Source organism: Ictalurus punctatus, chromosome 16, assembly GCF_001660625.3.
Source record: "Ictalurus punctatus breed USDA103 chromosome 16, Coco_2.0, whole genome shotgun sequence".
NCBI classification, from domain to species: Eukaryota; Metazoa; Chordata; class Actinopteri; order Siluriformes; family Ictaluridae; genus Ictalurus; species Ictalurus punctatus.
In genome coordinates, this window is record NC_030431.2 from 35271 (window position 1) to 55770 (window position 20500).

General features: G+C 39.8%; 1 protein-coding gene across 4 annotated transcripts in view; it reads left to right on the forward strand.

Moving 5' to 3' along the window:
- Nucleotides 1-945: 945 nt before the first annotated feature.
- Nucleotides 946-20500, forward strand: part of zmiz2 (zinc finger, MIZ-type containing 2) — a 48054-nt gene continuing 28499 nt past the window's right edge. Inside the window, exons 1-2 of one of the 4 annotated variants that reach the window (XM_017488538.3) lie at nt 8287-8846; nt 13074-13118. The gene's annotated coding sequence lies outside the window, so the exon portion shown is untranslated. Of the gene's footprint in view, nt 967-8136; nt 8267-8286; nt 8847-13073; nt 13119-20500 lie in introns of those variants that run through there. The other 3 variants (XM_047160698.2, XM_047160697.2, XM_047160696.2) reach the window with 3 other exon arrangements.

Below are 20500 nucleotides of genomic sequence, written 5' to 3' on the forward strand. Positions count from 1 at the left end.
TTAATTACTTATTCAGTACTTTATAATGTAACTACTCACCAGTAGTTTTAGACTTTACTTGAGTCCATTTTTGGTCACTGTTTTTTACTTTTGCTCAAGTGAATTATTACTTCGGTGTGTCGTGTACTGTTTCCACCATTGATGGTTAGTGTCAGAGTTTGTCATTAAGTTTCAAAGTTTAATCGCACTAAATGACATCACACTACTTTCAGAACTGTCTTCAGTTTATCTGGGTGTAAATCAGGCTAATTTGATCGATTATATGTTAGTCAGGCTAGTTTGATAGATCCTACAACCTCCTTATAGTGTTGGCTGATGATTTCTATACACCTTCCCATAATGCAGTAGAAAGTGTATAAAAAAAAATTAAAAAAAAAGGAAGGAGAGAGAGACGGAGAGAGAGAGTGATCAAACCTGGAAATGGTTTTAGAACAAGGAAAAGGCTAAGGTGTACAGGGCAGGATTGTACAACAGAACCATCTGCTTTAAGTGTAATTCTACCAACAGATGGTGCTACCACTCAAGTCAATACTGATAAAATACTGCTGCACGCTCAGTTTCAAACGTTGTGTAACTATTAACTATTAGTTAAAAACAGTGACATCTTTGTTTTTAACCAAAAAAACCCCCCCAAACAACCTCAGCTAATCATGACCACAACTAATAATATGCTTCAGGTACCAACAGTACCTGATAGCCAATGGTTAATCTCTGCGGCACTGCATTTTTTTTTTTTTAAGTTTGATTTTATAATCTTTTTTCCCCTTTTAGGTACAGTCCAACATTGCCAATGTTATAAACTCTCACTGACAATGCAGATCTGTCCTCTCTGACTCATCGACCGAAGTCCTCTGACCCCCTCTGCAGGACACCATTCATAGAGAATCACCTCTGGCAACCAGAACAACAGACCACTTTAAATGTGAAAAGCTCTCCCTGTTTGATTCAGATGCTTCTACCCTGAGGGTATGTGTGTTTTTTTTGTCTTCTCCCCCCTCACTTTCTTCTACACTATCACATGATTGGACTCTTATCTTAAGCCTGTGTCTTATCCATGCTGCTCAAGCCAAAAGTAATGATTAAATTAGACTACAGATCACCTCTGTTTACTGTTTTATTATAGTTCCTGTTGTTATTAATTTAGGTTTCTGTTACTCTTAAGTGTCTGAGTCGGTGTTGCCTGTTAACAGTGAACATCTTTCACTCCGACAGTGTTTACTACACCAGCATGCGGCCAACAGGAATCACAACACTTCCTATTTCAATGAGAGAGGTGACATACTTTCTCTGGAGCCTTGGCTCTTTTTATCCTAATTAGGAGTGCCATGGTGTGATTGAGTGGGACAGAATGCCTGCTTCAGTCGCTGTTACTCCGAATGATGTGGCTGTTAACGTCCGTCTGAGTTACGCCACTGTTATCCGCAGGCTTGCACAACAAGCTCTTCCCACCCCTGCTAGGTGACTTCTTATACATCTAGTATGAACACAACTGTCTGAAATGATGAACCAGGCTCATATGTGCACTGCTAGGCTTTGAAAAGAGATCATTTGTAATATAAATTGTTTTTGTCTACATGATTTTGTGCATTTTATTGCACAAGCCCTGTTTTCAGTGCTACAGTGTTGTTATGGCACTGGCTCAGAGAAGGTGGGAGAGAACAACTCTCTCTTCCTGATCCAGCCATCCAAAGCCCACCTTCCGGCCCCAACATCACCCCTCCCCTTTTTTTTTCATTGCTGTTAGCCACTTCCCGGGAATGTTCCTCTCCAGGCCAGGGAGAAGTCACTACAATGGAATGCAGAGCACGGCCCCTCCAAAAAGCACTGTTGACTCTAAAAGGCCAGAAAATGAAATCAAATACTCCAGTTCCTGTTCTTCGTGAGCTTGCTCCATGTGTTCTAAGAACCATGCTTCATTTTTGGGCATCAGATTGAGAAATGTGGTCTAAACAGCAGATAAATCTCCTCCATTAGAGAATAAAAAATACAGCTGCACTATCAACAAATTCATCCATCACTCCGGTGCAGATCATGCATGTGTATTTGACAGCTGTACACTGCTGGAATAGGAAAAAAGGCAGGAATGTGCTTCTTTTCTCTCATATTCGTCTTTGTCTATATCCTTTCGCTTTAACCTACTAGAATGGCCTGGGCCAGGGGTGAGAGCAGTGGATGAAATCCCCCAGCACTTTTTGCAAGCAATAGCTGGTTGCCGCTTGACCCTGATATGGCGGGCTTTCCATCCGGGGGGGGGGGGGGGGGGGGATATTGGTGGCGGGGGTGGAGGGGGGGTTGTTCTGTCCTGTGACATTGTTAAATGACTGCAGTAGATGGGAATGGGGAAGGAGAAGGGGGGGATGCGGCAGGTCGTGGGGGAAGGGAGGCTGTGGGAGGTGGCACTGACATCGATAGCGAGGAGAAAAAGATGGGGAAAAAAGGCAAAGAATCTCAGCACCTGTTTCCAGGGCAACAGGGAGCTGCTGAGCATAAGTCTGACTTATCCCCCCCATCCCTCCTGCCTTTGCTGCACTGGCCTCACACAGTCATGCAGGCACTTTTAAGTGACTGATCTTACGCACAAAGCATAATACAATGGTAATGTTTTCAATGGTTGCTTTTTATTCTGTAGCTCTCAGTCTCCCTTGTCTCGCTGACCTGTGGAACATGCATCAAACTCGATTTGTTTCCCTTAATGTTAGGTGAGGTCTAGTCTGATAATCTAATTAACTAATTGAATGGATGAAAAATCGATATTGTTTGTGAGGATGTTATGATTTGACGGGCTCTAATTTGTTCTCTCATTACTTGGCCAGCTGACTCCTTTTGTTCCCTGCACCTCTGACAAAGAGCTCACTCCCTACAGCACTTGTCTGGTTCCAAACCTCTAGAGTCGCATTCAGTCACGCTGATCAAGACTGCAGATCTATTGTTCTTTTCTCAGCAGCTTCAGTCTAGCCTCTCTCTCTCTCTCTCTCTCTCTCTCTCTCTCTCTCTCTCTCTCCGTCTCTCTCTCTCTCTCTCTCTCCCTCTCTCCGTCTCTCTCTCTCTCTCTCCCTCCCTCTCTTTCTCCCTCTATCTCTCCCTCCCTCCCTCCTGCTGTCTCTCTCTGCTGGATAATTCCCATGATATGTTCTTGCCATCGGCATGGAGCGTACCATTCCCAAACAGGGGGACGACAAAAGGAAACAACAACATTCTAGCTCATTCCTTCTATAACCACAGCTCCTTTCTGCCTCATATGCACCCCATCATTTAAAACAAAATCGCTCAAATGTAATACATATGTTGCTATAAATTATTCCGTATTATCCAGATTATCCATCCATCTTACACCTCTCCTCCCAGCTCTGAGATGCAGTGGTGTAATCCATTCCCTCTTGGCATGGTAAAGTGTCTGTTTTATTGACTCAGTGTCTTAAGGGCAGTTCTTTTCCTCTTTTTCTGCAGATATGGCATTGCCCTGTGAGATCTTAACAAGATAGAACAAGGAAGGAATATCAATTACACTTCAGCAATAGAGTGAGGGATTGACAAACAAAGGAACATGAAGACATAATTGACTTAAAGAGGTGTGCCTGATGTTGTCTAACGGCTGAATAAGTATTTTTAGAAGCGTATAACATGCATAAACATATACCGAGAGGCGAATTCAAGCAATGGGCTCATTTGAAATACTCTAAAATGAGAAATAAAATAACCTAAAATGAGCCATGAAGAGATAGAAATGAGTTAAGAATTGTAATGAATTAAAAACTGCCCCACTCCTAGCTCTAATTAGCCACATGATAAAATGATTGGCAGTAATTCATATCCTACAATAATATGTGGGATATATAAATATGCTGAGGACCTCAACTTTCAACCAAGATAGCAAGAGGAAAAGATCTAAGTGACTTTGAAAAAGAGTTCATTATTTGAGGGAGATAGCAAGAGCTTCAGTCACAAAGATGGCTTAGCTGGCTGTGTTTCAATAAGAACAGTGACTAACGTGACATTGGCTTAAATGTATATGGGAAAGGCATGTTTTGGGAGGTAGGAGGAAACTGGAGAATCTGGAGGAAACCCACACAGACACAGGGAAAATGTTCGAAAGCGAGCTCAAGATCAAACCAGGGACCCTGAAGCTTGTTTCACAGATCCATACCCTTAACAATATTTCTTAAGGTTTCATTGACTCGCATTATTACTGCATTTGTAAACAATAACAAGCCATTAACTTCAGCATTAATAAACGACAAGGAATTTTAGCATACAAAGTTCCATGTATTAACTGACCTGAATTGACTACTGTTTAATCAATTTGTGATTAAATACAAATTCACATAAATTAGCAAAAAAATTAAATTAGAGCATGTTCCTAAATATGGAGGAACAGCTTGTAGCTGAACCTGAGCTCAGGTTACTGTCTACGCACTGTTTCACATGTTCTTCCCTGGTTATCCTCTGGGTTCTCAGGTTTCCTCCCACTTCCTCCCAAAAACTATTGTGTGAATTATTGTGTGAAAGTTTGTGCATGGTACCATGCAATATATAAATATTCCAGCCAAGATGTATTCTCACCTCACACCCAGTGTATGTTCCCAGGATAGACTCCAGCTCCAACAATGAATGCTTCTAAATGCTCCTAACGTCATGAACTCTGATATAATTATTGGTTTTCACCCTCAGTTCTAAATTATTAGTGGTATAAACATTGGTTAATGAAGATGGTGACTATATGGCAGCACATTTGCCTCGCACCTCCAGGGTTAGCGGTTCGAATCCTGCCTCCGCTGTGTGTGTGTGGATTTTGCATGTTCTCCCCGTGCTTGGAGAGTTTCCTCGGGGTACTCCACTTTCCTCCCCCCAGTCCAAAGACATGTGTTGTAGGCTGATTGGCATTTCCAAACCCTGAGTGTGTGCGCGATTGTGCCCTGAGATGGTTGGCACCCCATCCAGGATGCAACAAGTTCCCTGGGATAGGCTGCAGGCTCCCCCACGACCCTGTGTAGGATAATCTGTATGGAAAATGGATGGATGGATGGACTATTTGGCTGTTTTAGCTTATCATTTAAAAAAAAAGAAGAAGTAACAATTAATACAAGTGTAAGTTACTTTGTCAATATTACTTAGAGTGTATTAATGAATTACATGGTTTGTTCACGTCAATTAATGTGTCATATGTGTTAACATTACTTTTTAATGGGATCTGCTATGTAAAGCTTTACCATTAATACTAGTACCGAGGAGTCCTTTATTTATAGACTAATAAATCACTCATTTAGAGACCTATTAGATCTGAGAATGGCCAGTAATTAAGACTCTAAATAAACGTAGGTCTTTTCTATATTTCATTGACATGTCTTTTTTATTTTGTCTAAGGACAAAAAGCTTTACGCTTTAATAGAACATATTTCAAAACATCTGACTGACAGTATCTGTGTATTTTATAATATCAGATTTTTTGGACTAGCATCTGTCATGTCCTCATAAGCAAAATTTTAATGTCTCCCCAAAATACTTCTTTTAGTCTTTTAACTTGACGCTGCCAGTAGCAGACAGTGCTGCTGGCTACTCCTAAACTGAGCAACATCTGTTCACACAGTTTCCAAGAGCTCCCAAACTCCTTTCTGTTTATCTAGAAAGAACACATTCGTGAGAACTAATGAACTCTTGTTTCATTATCCAGACACTTTAAATTAAAGCTAGATCAACTCCAGAAGACTCATAGCCATGTCATTAAGTACATACTATATAACGCAATATGGTAAGATGATGTAATAACATCAATAATAAAATAGGGTTGTAAATAATTTATATGGACATACACAGCAATTCATTTTAATTAATGCAATGACCTATGTATTCTTATAAATAATGACTAAAATTAAAGACAAATTAAAGAGCAAATTCATGTGCATACATGGGAACCTAAAAAAAACACCAGGGCTTTTTGTTATACAGTGTAAACCTTAGGTTGTAATGAATCAGGTTGGTTCATGTAGGCAAGTAATTAATGTAAATTCCATTACAAGGAATTTAACCTAATCCTTATATTGTTTGGAAGAGCTGACCTTTGACCTCTGCATTTGTGGATTGAATGGCCCAGACCACTTCTATCTCTTGCCAAATTCAAATTAGAATCCATTGATTTGCTTCATACAAAATTTCCATCTAGGCTATGACCTATAGAGTTTGATGTAATTATTGAAATAAATGGATTATTGTCCTCCCCATCACAATAATGTTACTTGGATAACACCACTTTAGTAAGGTCAATCAATTACACAAATTATTATAGGTACTAAGTATCAGTTGTGTATTAATTATACAAATTGAATTATAACTCAGTTGCCAGTTGAATTGCACAACTACTGACTGAAGTTATTATGTTGCTTGTAGCCCCACCACTAACACATTTATCATAGGAAATGACTGCCATAAGACCACCACTGACCAGATATTATGTGACTGTGGATTATTCGCAGCACAGTAGTGACAAGTATATTTTTAGCCACATTCTATCTTAATCATCCTCTAACCCCTTGTTCTGACCACAGCATCACTGCTGGCATTATAGCTGTTTTTTTGTTTTGTTTTGTTTTGTTTGTGGCTGATTTCTTCCTAGCAGTGATTCTGCTGCACCTAATGCACTTATATCGCTTGTCTGGACATGTTACTGTCTGGATAATGAAGCTACCTGTTAAAACTGTCCAAAGAGCATATATACAAAATCAACTGGCAGTGAGTGAATTTTGTACTTGATCTATGTTGTGTAAACATACAATTTTTTTGTATTTTGCTCTGCAAAAAAATGGACCATTTGCTAGATGCAGATTAGGACGGCAGCTCAAATCACACCATGTTACTCTAAAGAGTATATTTAGGCTAACTCTAAGAGCACATTTTATTGTACTAATGTAAATTGCATAGTATCTTACTAAATACAATGTCAAAATAATATGCCACATACACTCATGGGCCACTTTATCAGGTTCACCTAACATATAGATGCACTTTGTAGCCGTACAAAAATGTCATAAAACATTATATAAATTATGTTCAATAAAAAACAGGTACATTATACCTAATTATCATAATATAAAATTATCCATTTTGTGCAAAAACAATGGCCATTTTTAACCTAAACTTGTTAGGTTCCATAAAATATACTGTACATACAGTACCACCTGTGGTCTAATTCTATAATGTTGATTATAGTGCACGCAAAAAGGAAAGAATCAAGCGTCATTAAAAAATTCTGCAAAAAATAATAAAAAATGCCGGGCTAAAATTTTTTTTATAAAATAAAACATTTGAATATTCATATAAATTTGACATTTTAGAGCAGAGCATGTCTAGAGACTGTAGTTTATTTGTTTCACCACTGTATATTTGTAAAGCTTGAAAATATTGATGTGGATTTCTATTTACTAGGGGAATCCCAGAATTATTGGATCTCTTAACAAACTGCAGATATTTCCATTAATAACAAAAAACAACAACAACAATAATAATAATTATTATTATTATTGTTGTTGTTTTTTGTTATTAATGGAAATATCTGCAATTTGTTAAGAGATCCAATAAAAATAATTATTACATAATATAATAATAATAATTATTATTATTATCAACAACAACAACAATAATAATCAACAACAATAATAATAATATTAGTAGTATAAATAGTAGTTTCATATTTAAATATGTGCTGTATTGCCTAAAATCCCATAAACATTTTGATTTAAATTAAAATTTTAACTTTTTCATTTAATTATTATGAAATTGTTTAAATAATATTAAAATGTACTAAATGTTTACATATATTCAGTTTTATTTCTCCAAAGATTTGCCATATGGAGTTATTACATATAAATTACTGGTGATATGTAAATAAAAACAAACAAACAAAAGCAAAAGAAGAAGAAAAACAAAAAAAGCACGCATACCACTGTACTAAACACTTAGGCCACATGTCAAATTGCGTTTACGGTACATAATAGTATACGGGTTACATCCAAAACCGCATACTACTGAAATAAATAGTGCACTTAATCTTAGGTACTAACATGTGCTCGCTTACTAAACAGTCAGTGTTGGTTGCGCGTCTTTGACAGACTCTTTAGTGTCTTAGCGCGCGGTTTGGGACAGATCCCATGTCACCGAGCGATAGTCAAAACTGCGCGATTGTCACTCGCTCGATGTGCTGATCTGTTAATCTGGCCTGAAGAGCAGCGTAGGGGAAGTTCAGCCCGGGGAGGGCGGTGATGAAGATGATGAGGGGGTGAGTGACAAAAAAAACTGCTTCTCTTTTCTTCTGACAGAGAGAGAGAGAGAGAAAAACCTCCATCCCCATGAGCTCATGAATAAATTATAGCGGCTCATTGTGCAATAGAGGGAGGAATGCGGTTGAGCCTGGCAAAATACGGACGAGTGTGTAACGTTACGGACTATACACAGTCTCTCTCTCTCTCTCTCTCTCTCTCTCTCTCTCTCTCTCTCACACACACACACACACACCGCTCCGGAGCTCAAGTACTCGCCTGCTTCAGTACAGCCGCCACTGGTTATGCTGCGGTCTCACCGCTGGACTCCGGGGAGCTCCACAGCCGGGGGGGGTCTTCACTGCTAACCCCAGCTCTTAGCTCTTAGCCTCGTTTCCCCGCTTGTAGATGGATTACAGGCAAAAGTAGGACGACAAGTCGCGGTGTTGCGTCTTAACTCCGAGTTAAGTCGATTCAGGAAAAAAGTGGACATCTTTAAAAATCTAGCGCCTTGTATGTAGCAGCGGTTAGGTTTCGGTGTCTTTCCGAGTCCTACACGGTTCAACAAGCCGAGCAACCACGGGCAGCTGGAGTCTCAAGGTAAGAGCCAATAATGTAGCTCTACAGCTAATTAGCTAAGGCTATCCAAATACTACTATATTTTATTATGATTATTATGATTATTATTATTAAACATTTAACAAAGCTAAATAATTTCCAAGCATTGCCCACGTTGTCTTTGCCGACTGCTCGGTCCCTTTAAAAGTGCTTTTAAGGTATTTTTAAATTCATGCTAACAGCTGGTTAGCTAGCTCAGCTATGCTAATGCATTAGCATTGCTACTACGTATGAGCAGTAAGGTTAGCAAGCCTGCTAAGTCGAATTAGCTTTTGAAGCTAAGGTGCGCTGTACGAACCGGGATCTCGTGTGTCTTAAAGCCTTTAAAAATATCAAGGCAAGCGAAACTGGTGTGACAAATGATTTGTAGCACGTGGGGGATTTATTTGTTTGTTTATTTATTTATTTATCTATCTATCTATCTATCTATCTATCTATTTATTTATTTATTTGTCAGAATATTTTATACAGTAATTAGAAGTACAGTAACTTGAATGCAGCAAGTGGAACAGAGGTTTATTTGAATCCTGAACTGACTTTAGTCTGAGACTCGATGATGACTGAGATGCCAGATTTGGTCCACAGTTTCACTTTGTCTTCAGCATCACTAACATGTTATCGCAGAGATGCTCACCTGAAATGCAGTAAGCGAGGTTTTATGTGTTTTTTAAATATTTACTTCTTTTTTTTCTGTTTTTTAAAAAAAAACACATTTCCATTCAAAACACTCCGATTTGAGACAAAGCTTTAATTTCTCAGTCATTTACATGTTTTTATACCATTATTTACCTTTACGTACCCTTATTTACTGCTACACCACGGAACAGTGTCCATGTCTTTTTTTATTTACTGTGTCTTGTATATTTATTGTCTTGCACTCGTCTCATACTGTACGTAGTCTTGTGTACTGTTATGTGTTGCACCGTTATCTTGTGAAATGACCTTTCATTCATACATTATACACGCTATACAGAGGAACGACACTCAAAACCCACTTGACTTAAATTCATTCATCTGGCAGGCACTGTTATCCAATACCACGGATCCGGATATGAACTCACGACCCTCCTGTCCAGAACCTTAACCGCTGAGCCCAGCGCTGCTCTTACTGTTTTGACACAACGGCAGCTGTAGTACAGTTTCTTACTGTCTTTTACACTCGACTCGTGCTGTAGGGTTGCCTTGTGCAGGTGTGATGAAACCCCAGTGTAATTGTGTTTCCTGCTTTACCTTCCTTCACATTAGGGGAATGTCTGAGAGAGCTAGATGAGTGTACGTCGTTTGAGCCGTTAGTAATGGGTCTGAGAAAAGGACGCTGGATCCCGTGTTTTGCCTTTTTTGGTAGTTTTTCAGAAATATCGGGATGTAGCCTTCCGATTGATTTAGATTTTCAAGTGTAGAAAATTTCGAGCCGGATTTTCTGCACTTCTGCGAATTCTATCCAGAGCAGTTTGCAGTTGAAGGCTGACGTACTTTGTCAGATTGTCCTATCTGATTATGGATATTTTATGGATTTATATTAATTGTGTGTTACATGTTTCATTCCTAATTTCTCCATCTGGGAATTAATAAAGTATTATCTTATCGTATGCATGTTACATTATTTGACATGATCGATCTCAAACATAAACAGAGTACAGCACGCTGCTGTTACACTTTTGACGGTTTGCATAAGTTGTCGAGAGTAGGCTCGGTTACCGTGGCGATGTTGGTCGATACGGAGAGGTCCGATGGCACTGTTGGATCACAAAGGGAAAAGTGTGATCGGCGCATCTCTGCAGAAACACAGAGTTTCAAATGTTCTTAGTCTGAGCTACAAACACGTGAACATCGACATCATAATGCCTTGGTACTGGATATCTCCGCTCATGTGTTTTACGTCATAGCAGGTTATGATGATGTGCAACATTCAAGCATTTAACGTGCTGCTTCTTGCTCGTGGTTGTCTGCTTTCTGTGAATGCAGACTGTGGCCCAGGTCAGAAAAGAGGTTGATGGGGACAGATGGTGAGGTTCTTGTGATGAGCCAGGATCCATGATACAGGCTTTGTGTTTGTGCGTCAGAGAACAGGTAGGCTACAGATGCCTTTTCCAAGGGTCAAGTCATGGCCACCTGGCTCCTTTTTATCAGACGTCTTTAACATTGATTTAACATCCCAATGCTCTTTGTAGCACCACGACCCGACAAACGTCTTCTAAAATAAATGCTGGTGATGCACTTTTTCTCTGTGGTGTAATAACACAGTTATAGGTACAATAACCTGGATATGTAGAACATGATGATAAAAAAAACAAAAAAAATAATGGATTAAGCTGTGGTCTTTGCAAAAGTGTATAAAGTCGCTGAGAAAGCTCATTTGGAAAACTGACTTTTCGGTCCAGAGCTCTTGTTTGTGTTCAGATGCTGTCAGTCAAACACTCTACAGGCCACCGAAGATCCTGGGGCGGAGCTTCGTGAAACATGGGCGGGAATCATTCAAATGCCGTACCCACCAAAATGTTACAGACCTAATATTGAAAGGAAAAAAAAGACGTATCTTAAGAAAGTGCACATTTAAAATATGTTTTTATAAGCAGTATGTGAGGTTACTTATGTAATGATCAGCTTTTTAAAAAAATTATTTTCTAATGCAATAGAGTCCGGACTCCTGAAGAATTTTTCCACTATGCCGCAAAGTTGCACAAAGGGAGGGGAAAAAAAATAGTAGAAGCAATTGTGGCATTTTCTTAAGATGCCATAATGTCATGGAAATCCCTGGATCTTATTATCTAAAATAGTCAGTTTGTAGTATAAGTGACTTCCTTCAACATCCCAGCTGCTTCGCTTTGCCTAAAACAGTTCTGGTAATAAACTCCCTGGCACACTTTCTCTCTTTAGATGAGGTTTCAGTAATCCTCTAATTACCCAAGATCTATCTATCTATCTATTTATTTATTTCAATTAAAATTCCTTACACTTCCACAGAAAATGTTGGTTGCATACGCACATCGTCCATTTTAATAGGAACAGATGTACACTACTACGTTGTAGTGCAATTTTCCAATCAGCTGGTTAAGGTGAGTCTGTGCCCGTATCCATTGTTGCCTGAGATTCCCGTTCTTAGCTGACAGGAGTGAAATCCCATGTGATCACCTGCTGTTGTAGCCCATTTGCCTCAGTGTTTTGTGTCTTGAGATGGTTTTCCGCTTGCCACCGTTGTAAAGAGTCATTATCTGAGTTACCGGAGTGTTCCTGTCAGTTCGACTCACCTTGGTCATACTCCTCTCCTCGTCAACAAGGTGATTACCTGCAGAACTACTGCTCACTGGATTCCCCATTCAAGAGACTGTTGTGCATGAAAATGGCTGATCTCCTATGATTTAAAATTATCAGGCGATCAGCCTGAAAGTACGCAAACCACCCCATCCAGGCCATGGTCACAGCTTCTGACTCCCCCCATGTGAACATTAACTTAAGAATCTTGACCTGTTTGCATTCATTGCACTGCTGCTGCAATGTGATTGGCTGACTAGATAGTTTCATGAATGAGTAGGTGTACCGGTGTTCCTAATAAAGTGGACAGCGTGTGTACTTTTATTTCAGACAGGCCTCAGGTAATGTTTACACGAAGCAGTTCTTGTCGTACGGGTTTAGTAAATTTACTGATAAGTGGACAGCTTCTGGCTTTAAGTCAGATCGCTGTGTTCTGAAAGCGAGCGCTGTACCTTAACACTCTGCTCACTCATGCGAGAAGGAGTCATCCACGCTGTTTTTATACGTCCTAGTGAGCTTCATGTGATATTAGTCAGAGCATCCCACTCATTTCCGTTCACTTCTTTTCTCCTGACGCAAGGAGGTGGGTCATTAATAAACGGCTCATTTAGATGTTTTGATTCACGCTTCCATAAAAGAGCCTCTTTTTTTTGGCATCTCCGTTCACCACCTTATAATCATACACACACACACCCCTACACACACACGCAGTGCGAAGAGGACAAGCTTTATAATCTCTTAATCATATTTTAATTGAGTCCACTACCTTCTGTTCGAAGATATTAATAAGCCCCATCAATTAACATGTCCTGAGCATGAGCCAGGTTTAAAATAGTGCCAGTACACCCTAAAATTGATCATGATGTTGTTGTTTTTTTTAACCTTGGATTGTGAAAACACGCTGAGATTGGGCCAGAGCTTCAATGTGAAGACAGCTTCTTCTTTTTTTCTGTTCAGGACGTGTCAACAGGAGCTCCAGAGGCGAAACAAAAGAACAAGCAGGTAATTTAATTTAGATCTTGCTCACAGAGACAATGGATGATTTAGGAGGATTGGTTCCCTCACACCTCAAGTCATGCCTTGAAAACAAATGGTTGACATACTTATTGAATGAACGGTTTAATTGGTATTTACTGTGTGCTTGTGAATAATTTGTCATTTGGACAGTAAGGATTAATAGGGAAAGGGGGTCTGTTTTGTTTAAAAAATATAATATTATCTAATCTTTATAATTAACATGTGCTCTTTAGTGGGGTCCCAGATTTTTAGTGTTTGAATCTGAACTTCTTTCCTTGACATGTTGCGTTGACCGATTCCTACACAATCCCATTCAACTTCCTGCTGATAATGGGGCAGCGGGATTCGGCCCTTGCTTCGTGTCTACCTAAAGACAGCGATGCAGCGGCGCTTTAGTCCTTTATTCTGTCCATCCTCATCTTTACACTCTGCTCAAACAAATCAGCTTCCAAAACTTCAACTTTCATGCTAATACCACAATCACACTCATCGCCTTGAAGATCACTAACTCTAGGTTTTTTGTTTTTGTTTGTTTGTTCATTTTATTTGTGCCCTCGGAAGAGGTAGGTCATCCATCAGTTGAGGTCGGCTGTTCAGACAGTCAGCGAATGTTTATTCCACCACTTGGATACCAGGACAGTGAACCTCTTGATGCAGACATTGACATCATGTCTTCAGTTTTTGATACACTGACCCTGATTCTTTTTTAGGCTGCTTGCCTCATAGTTGTGGTTAAGGATTACAGACTTGTAAAGCACCATAATACATGAAGCGATGAGTAAACGGCTCAAAGGAAATGACCTTGACTGGGGATTTAGGTTCATTATGAATAAGCAGCAGTTACTACTCGAAAACTGTGAGGAATTTCTGAAACAGCCACACCTCCTGTATTTTTAAGCAGTTGTAAATATTCTTTTGGGTTGTGTAAGCTTTGTCACCATTTGACATTGACATTGAACATTTCTATGTTGCTCGCTATCTCGGTCCTTGTCCTCCATTCTCTTGTCTGCCTGTCTGCTGTCGCCCAGTGTTAAACAAGCTGGCTTTTTACAACCACATACTGAGCCGTGCCAGCCGTGTTGAAATAATCAGCGCTGCCTGCTCGGATCGACTCATTGTGGCTGCGCTGAAGAATCGCTCTGAGGCTCACATTATGTCAGGTTCCGCTCTACAGTTCTGGTTTGCGGTCATCGTAGTTAATAGAATAGGATTGAGTTTCCAAGGAATGCCCCTCTCGTTAACACAGAAATGGGCCGCCCTGAGACGGGACCCCCTGCTCAGGGGAGAGATGTGCTTTAAACAGGTTTAATCGGATCACATAACCAGGCGGGGGGGGGCTTGTCCACCATTAAATATTAAGATGTTGAAAATCAATCTGGTCAATAATGGAGATGGAAGTGTGACCAGAACGAGATGCAACCCTTTCATCTATGCTGAATATTATATACCGGGAGGTGTTCTGCTGGTTGCATATCTGATCTTGACTCCTTGGTTAAAAATGTCTAAGCCTTAATGTCTGTACAGTCATCACTCCCAGGCTGCTGCTCATTCGGATGACTGGTTCTGCATTGAGTAATTTACTGCGACACACTAGGTTACATGCACATTAACACCTCAGGTTGCCACTTGCAAGCAAAGCCTTAAATCATCAAATGGATCTATTTCAAAACAGCATAGTTACTTAAATAAGATCCTGCATGTTGTAAAGCTTGAGCAATATTGACACGTGACATTCTATACACTGCATCGCGTATATCTTCTCTCCAGTGTTAAATATTCTTAAGTGTATGAGGTTGCGCTCCAAATACGTGATTTGGTTGCATACAAAATCAGAAACCATGCAAATGGGGATCTGTTATCAAGTAGGGATGTTTACAATTAGCAATTTAGTTTACTTAATTAAAAAATATCAAGGTTACTCTGTATTAATGAACTATTTAAAAATCACACATGCTGGTGGGGAATATTTATTACAAATATTTAGTACAAACAGCTCTTTGCGCATCCTTGCGCGTGCCTAAATATTGGATAAGATTTCAAGACGTACATCTGTTAGTAATATTGCTGGTTCATGTCTTTTCTGATTGATTAGTGATTATTGTGTAAATCACAGAGATGGGAGTGTTGGCCATGTTGTGTATTGTGCTTGGTTATTAGTAGGTCACATGACGACAACAACATGTAGTTAATCCAGGAACGTTATACGTTACCGAAAGTCCCACAGAAGCGTTGCTTCTCTGACAAGTCCTTTTAAACATACCTTATATTTTATTGTTCTGTGTTTTAAACTCACCCGATACTTGGTTTCATTTTGTTTTCATCGGTGAGGGTAGAAAAGACCTCCTGGAGTGTCTGTATTTGAAGAAAAAGCACGGAAACTTTTTGCTTCTTTTTTTTTTTCCTTTTCTTTTCGGATGTGACAGAATTTATACCGAAAGATTTTTCTGATAATTAAATTTCTATAAAATCCCTTCAATTGTCAGTATTTATCATTTTGTCCTCATAAGATGAAAGAAAGTGTTGCTGCGAGGAGAAGTGGCACAAAAAAGACATCCTTCTAAGCTAACCATCCAGTCAGACACTGTAACTTACCGTAAACCCAAGACACCGTAACAACCCTGTCATCAAGCCTTGTTAGCTTAAACACAATCAACAATCCCATGTTCATTATTAGCATAATCCCAGGATGTTCATCTAGCGGTAATCCTGCGCAGCGCAGTCCCTAGCATCAGAGAGCAGATCATGCACACAGATGTTACTCAGACCGCAACACGAGTGTTAACAGAAGGTTGACAGTACGACTGAACAGCCTGGAGATCATCAGATAGCTCTGCCTGTGTAATCTGTCTATGCCCTGCTTGCCTCCCCCGCCCCTCCACTCTAGCAGTGCATTTTCAGACAGATGGAGAAAGAGATGGCTGACCTCCTATTGACTGGCTTAGCACACAGTAAAGATCTTTAGTAGCTGACTGCTTCATTACCCACCCTCCGCACACATCTCCCTAATCAACAGCAGAGGCCGGCGGTCATCAACTTGGATAATAAATGGCCAATCGTGACCATCATAATCATGGCCAAATAGCACTGCTGCATGGAACAAGGTGTTGCTGTTTTTTCTCATTAAAGACAAGACTGCATGTTCTGCATAGTCTCTCCTGAAACCATTAAGCCAGAATTTAGGCTGCCATTTTTTTTGTTAGTTAAGCCACAGGAGAAGGGCTTGCCAGAGTGTTGAGACGTGCTCAGGCTGCCTTGTGGCCATCTCCACGTGATTCCAAACTGTGGCCTGGCTCCGCTAACGAATTCTCCTGTGCCCAGTCTAACCTGGAAAACCCAGACTCGACTGTACGTGCCCGAGACCGCATCACAAATACTTTATTGCAGGCAAGACCGAGACGCTGGAGTGTCCGCTCACCTTCTTGTAAGATCTTCTAAATTTCAGTCTAACAGGAAAGAAAATGAATTGATGTTGCTGTCCTTAATGTTGAACACGAGGCCTTGTTAGATCTTTTTGTTATGGTGGTGTAATGGCTGTTAAAATGACTTAAGGCTACACTCTTGGGATTGGGGGAAGGGTTGGTCTGTGCAGCGCGGTGGGGGCAGGTACCTCTCCCTTTTCAGAACAGCTGCCGTTTGCTGTGAAAACTGATGTTCCTTCGCTCCCCCCAGTGTGTTTGGCTACACAGGAACAGCTTTGATCTCTGTAGGACACTAGGCTTTTTTGGACCACTCGCTCAAATTGCTCCTGTAGGCACCGTGGCCAGGGGACTGTTGATTCTTCTGAAAGATGAGGAGAAAAAAGACACTTTGTCTTGGATATAAATGTGCAACGGTCACCGAGGTCAGTCCAGAGTACCTTTTTACCAGCTGCTGGGAATCTTGAGAATGTGAGTGTGTTCAGATGAATGACTAGCTACTAATTGATTCCTCTTTTATTCTGCTCTTTACAAAATATGCTAAGTTATGCTTGAGAATGTGTCAGGCTTTTATTTCGTCTATGTGCCCTACTGTAGTGTTGTTATATACGCGTATATATTACAATACTAATTGATTTTTAAGAGCAGTCGACGCTCTGAAGTGGCATAGTGAGATGTTTGAACCGCAGACTAATAATAGTTGAGAAGAAGCTGTTGAGAACTTTACAACCTTCTGATTCTGTAGTCCACAGGCTTAACCTCAGTTTCTCGTGATACTGTTTTGGTACATAGCCTCTTGAGAAACTCTGTAGACACTGCGATGGTTCAAGTGCTTTGCCTCAGCGCCCTTAAGGCAGGTTTATGCTCTCGAAGATTGGAAATTCATTTAAAGTGGAGCAGCAAGGCAGTTGAGAAGCATAAACCTCTGAACATGAACAGCGTGTGACGTATGAAGGGGTGGAAATTGATGGGAACTTTGATCACTCTATCTGAAGTCGTGTTGTTGTGAAGAATCGTCACTACAAGTAATGGAATGATTAATTGGTGGTGTTCATTTTTAAATCAAGTAAGGAATACCACCCCCCCAGGAAGGATATATTTCCAATTTCCCCCCTCCCCCCACCCAGCCACCAAGTTTTAATTATTTTTTTAATTAAAGAATGCGTATACTTTTTGATCCATCTATAGTCACATTTAATGTTGTGGAACGTATGGGGAAATAACTTACCACTTGTGATCTAGCAAATATAAATAGTTGTTCCTTCCCCAGCCTCTTTTCCCCCCATCTCTCTTTTGATGTAATAACTCAAAAGAAGAACTTCTTGTGGTGGAAAACGTTACTTCTGACTGTCACAAAGTACTGACACTGGAGACTCCTTCCAAATACTAAATGACCGTGTCCTTACTGATTTTACAACTTGACCATATCAGCAGTTATACAAGTTTGTTTTTTTTTTTTTTTTAATACTGCCACACAAGCCCCAGTGAAGTAGTTGTTACTATAGAAACAATGTATTAGAATGAGCACATTTATATAAACCTGTGCTTTCTCTTACAGGCAGGATTACTGTCAGAGCTTTAAAAAAATATATATATTTTTTACACTGCTAGAAAAGTCAAACTGAAACTAAACTTACTCATAATTGCACATCCAGTATCCAAGTGCTCTGAAAAAGCCGCGGTAAACCCATCACGAATGAGTGTGTTCTATTCGTAGGGTAAGCTGCGTGAAAAATTGTACTCCCTCGATTTAAATGCTGTTGGGTCGAATGTGCAGTGAACAGTGTTGGGTAAGTTACTCAGAACAAGTAATCCACTACAGATTACTAGTTACTGCTTTAAAACTGTAATCTGATTACTGCATGTAAAAAGGAATCAGATTACTCATTGCTTTACTTTCAAGTTACTTTTAAAACCTCTCAAACCTACAAAAATACACTACAAAGTGAAACTCAGTTCTTTCAGTAATTGTAGGAATAGCAGACTGACAAAATATAAAACTTCTCTGACTAGGCTAGTTTGGAGTAGCTAAGCAAGAGGAGGAACAGCTAAGCCGCAGTTCCAGCCTGTATGGGTGTAGCTGCTACAGAGTCATGTAGAGTTCATTATCTTTCCTTCTGCTCGTATCGTGTCCACGTAAACTAGAACTCATACAGACATTTACACGCCTTGTTTTCCTGCTCAGCATCAGAGGATGGTAGCGTTTCAGTTTCAATCTCTTTACTGGCTTAAATAAAATAAAATCGGCATATAACCATTTTTCCTCACACTGACTGTAAGTTAGCATTTATCAGAATGGAGAGACCGTCAGCCAATAAGACGCGAGTATTTCCCAGTAACCCCTGTCTGATTGGTCTCACCTCCGTTCACTGAAGATATAAAATTTCATCACTGCCGTCTTCTTTTACTGACGTTCAGTTATGTCGTGAGGAACTGCTCCGAGTGGAGAATTATTCCAGCTAAAGGAAAAAATCTTCAACAAAAACCTGATTTATTTTAAAAATGAATTTGACTTCATATTGTTTTCGTAACAGTAAATTTGCAACGCAAGTAATGTAATTTTATTGACATCAGTAACTGTAATCAAATTACATCCATTTAAAATGTAACGCGTTACATTACTGTGTTATTAGAAAAAGTCATTAGATTACTTCCAACTCTGGCAGCGAACATTTAATATGAAACCAATATTGCCGCTGTTAATAGGATGTGATTATTTTCTGATACTTTTGGATCATTTTTAAACTATTCATGCATAATCTTGATGAACTGTCTCATTATTAAAACCCAGTGAATGGTGAAATTGTGTCTGGAAAACAGCGTGCGCACATTTAGTATATGCGCTTCTGACGTATGGGTTTGCGCACTTATTCAGCTTATAATGACAACGTGATCAATCCTGACAGCGTAATAGATTCATAGAAAAATCATTCTCAAAAATGAAGAAAACGTAGTGGGTTTCAGCGTTTTTGGGGTTTTTTTTGGTTTATTTCATAGCAGGAATCGTACCTAAAACTCTCCTTTAAATTTTCTCGACAGGCTTGTGTGTTTTGAAAGGGTTGATCACAGTAATTTACTGTGATACCACCAATGACACTCTGTTCAGACCATAGCGTGAAATATATATATAGCGTGAATGTTTCAAACCGTGTACACCCCTAGTTGCGAATTTTTCCAGTGTTTTATCTGTCCATCTAAAGATTTGTTCACAGGATTTTGTGATGCAATTGAAGAATATTGTCGGTAAAACCGCTACAAAGTTCTGCATTTGTTTCAATAAATATTTTCTAGTCTGTACATCTGGATAGACACGTGGCATCTCTTGAAAACAAGCACAAAGCCACCATTAAACAAATATCCTGTTTTAAATACGAGGCTAGACAAATGGCGAGAGACAATGCCATTATATTGTCCTGCTTCATACACTGGATGATGTAGTACCATTCGGTTGGAGTGACTCCTTTCCTGTGGTTTTCATCCGTGAAGTTGGCCTCTGTCTAATCTTCCCATCAGCGCTGTGTCTGGCTCTGATGCAGTTTTGCCGCCACTCTGCCCTGCCACGTGGCTACTCCCTAAATAAGCCTGTTTCCCTTTAATCTGGCCACCAGAGGAAAACAGCACCATGTCATCGCTTACACTCTCCATATGGCGTGCCTATCCTATGTGAGTAAGTACAGGTACAGTACAATTTTATCATTATATGGACAAAAGGACGGCGAAGAAGTGAGGGGCTCCGAGCTGTGTGTACTGTGTGGTGAAACTTTTACTCATTTGCTTGCATTAGGGTAACATTTGAACATTTAGTTCAGAACATGACCTGCTTTGCATTGGAAGAATTGCCGACTGTGTTAGTTTGTTTAAAACAGCATTAGGCCTGCCCTGTACAAATAATTACATTTGTTAGTTCAGCATAAATCCTACTATTAGCATCACAGTGAGGCATTTCTATAC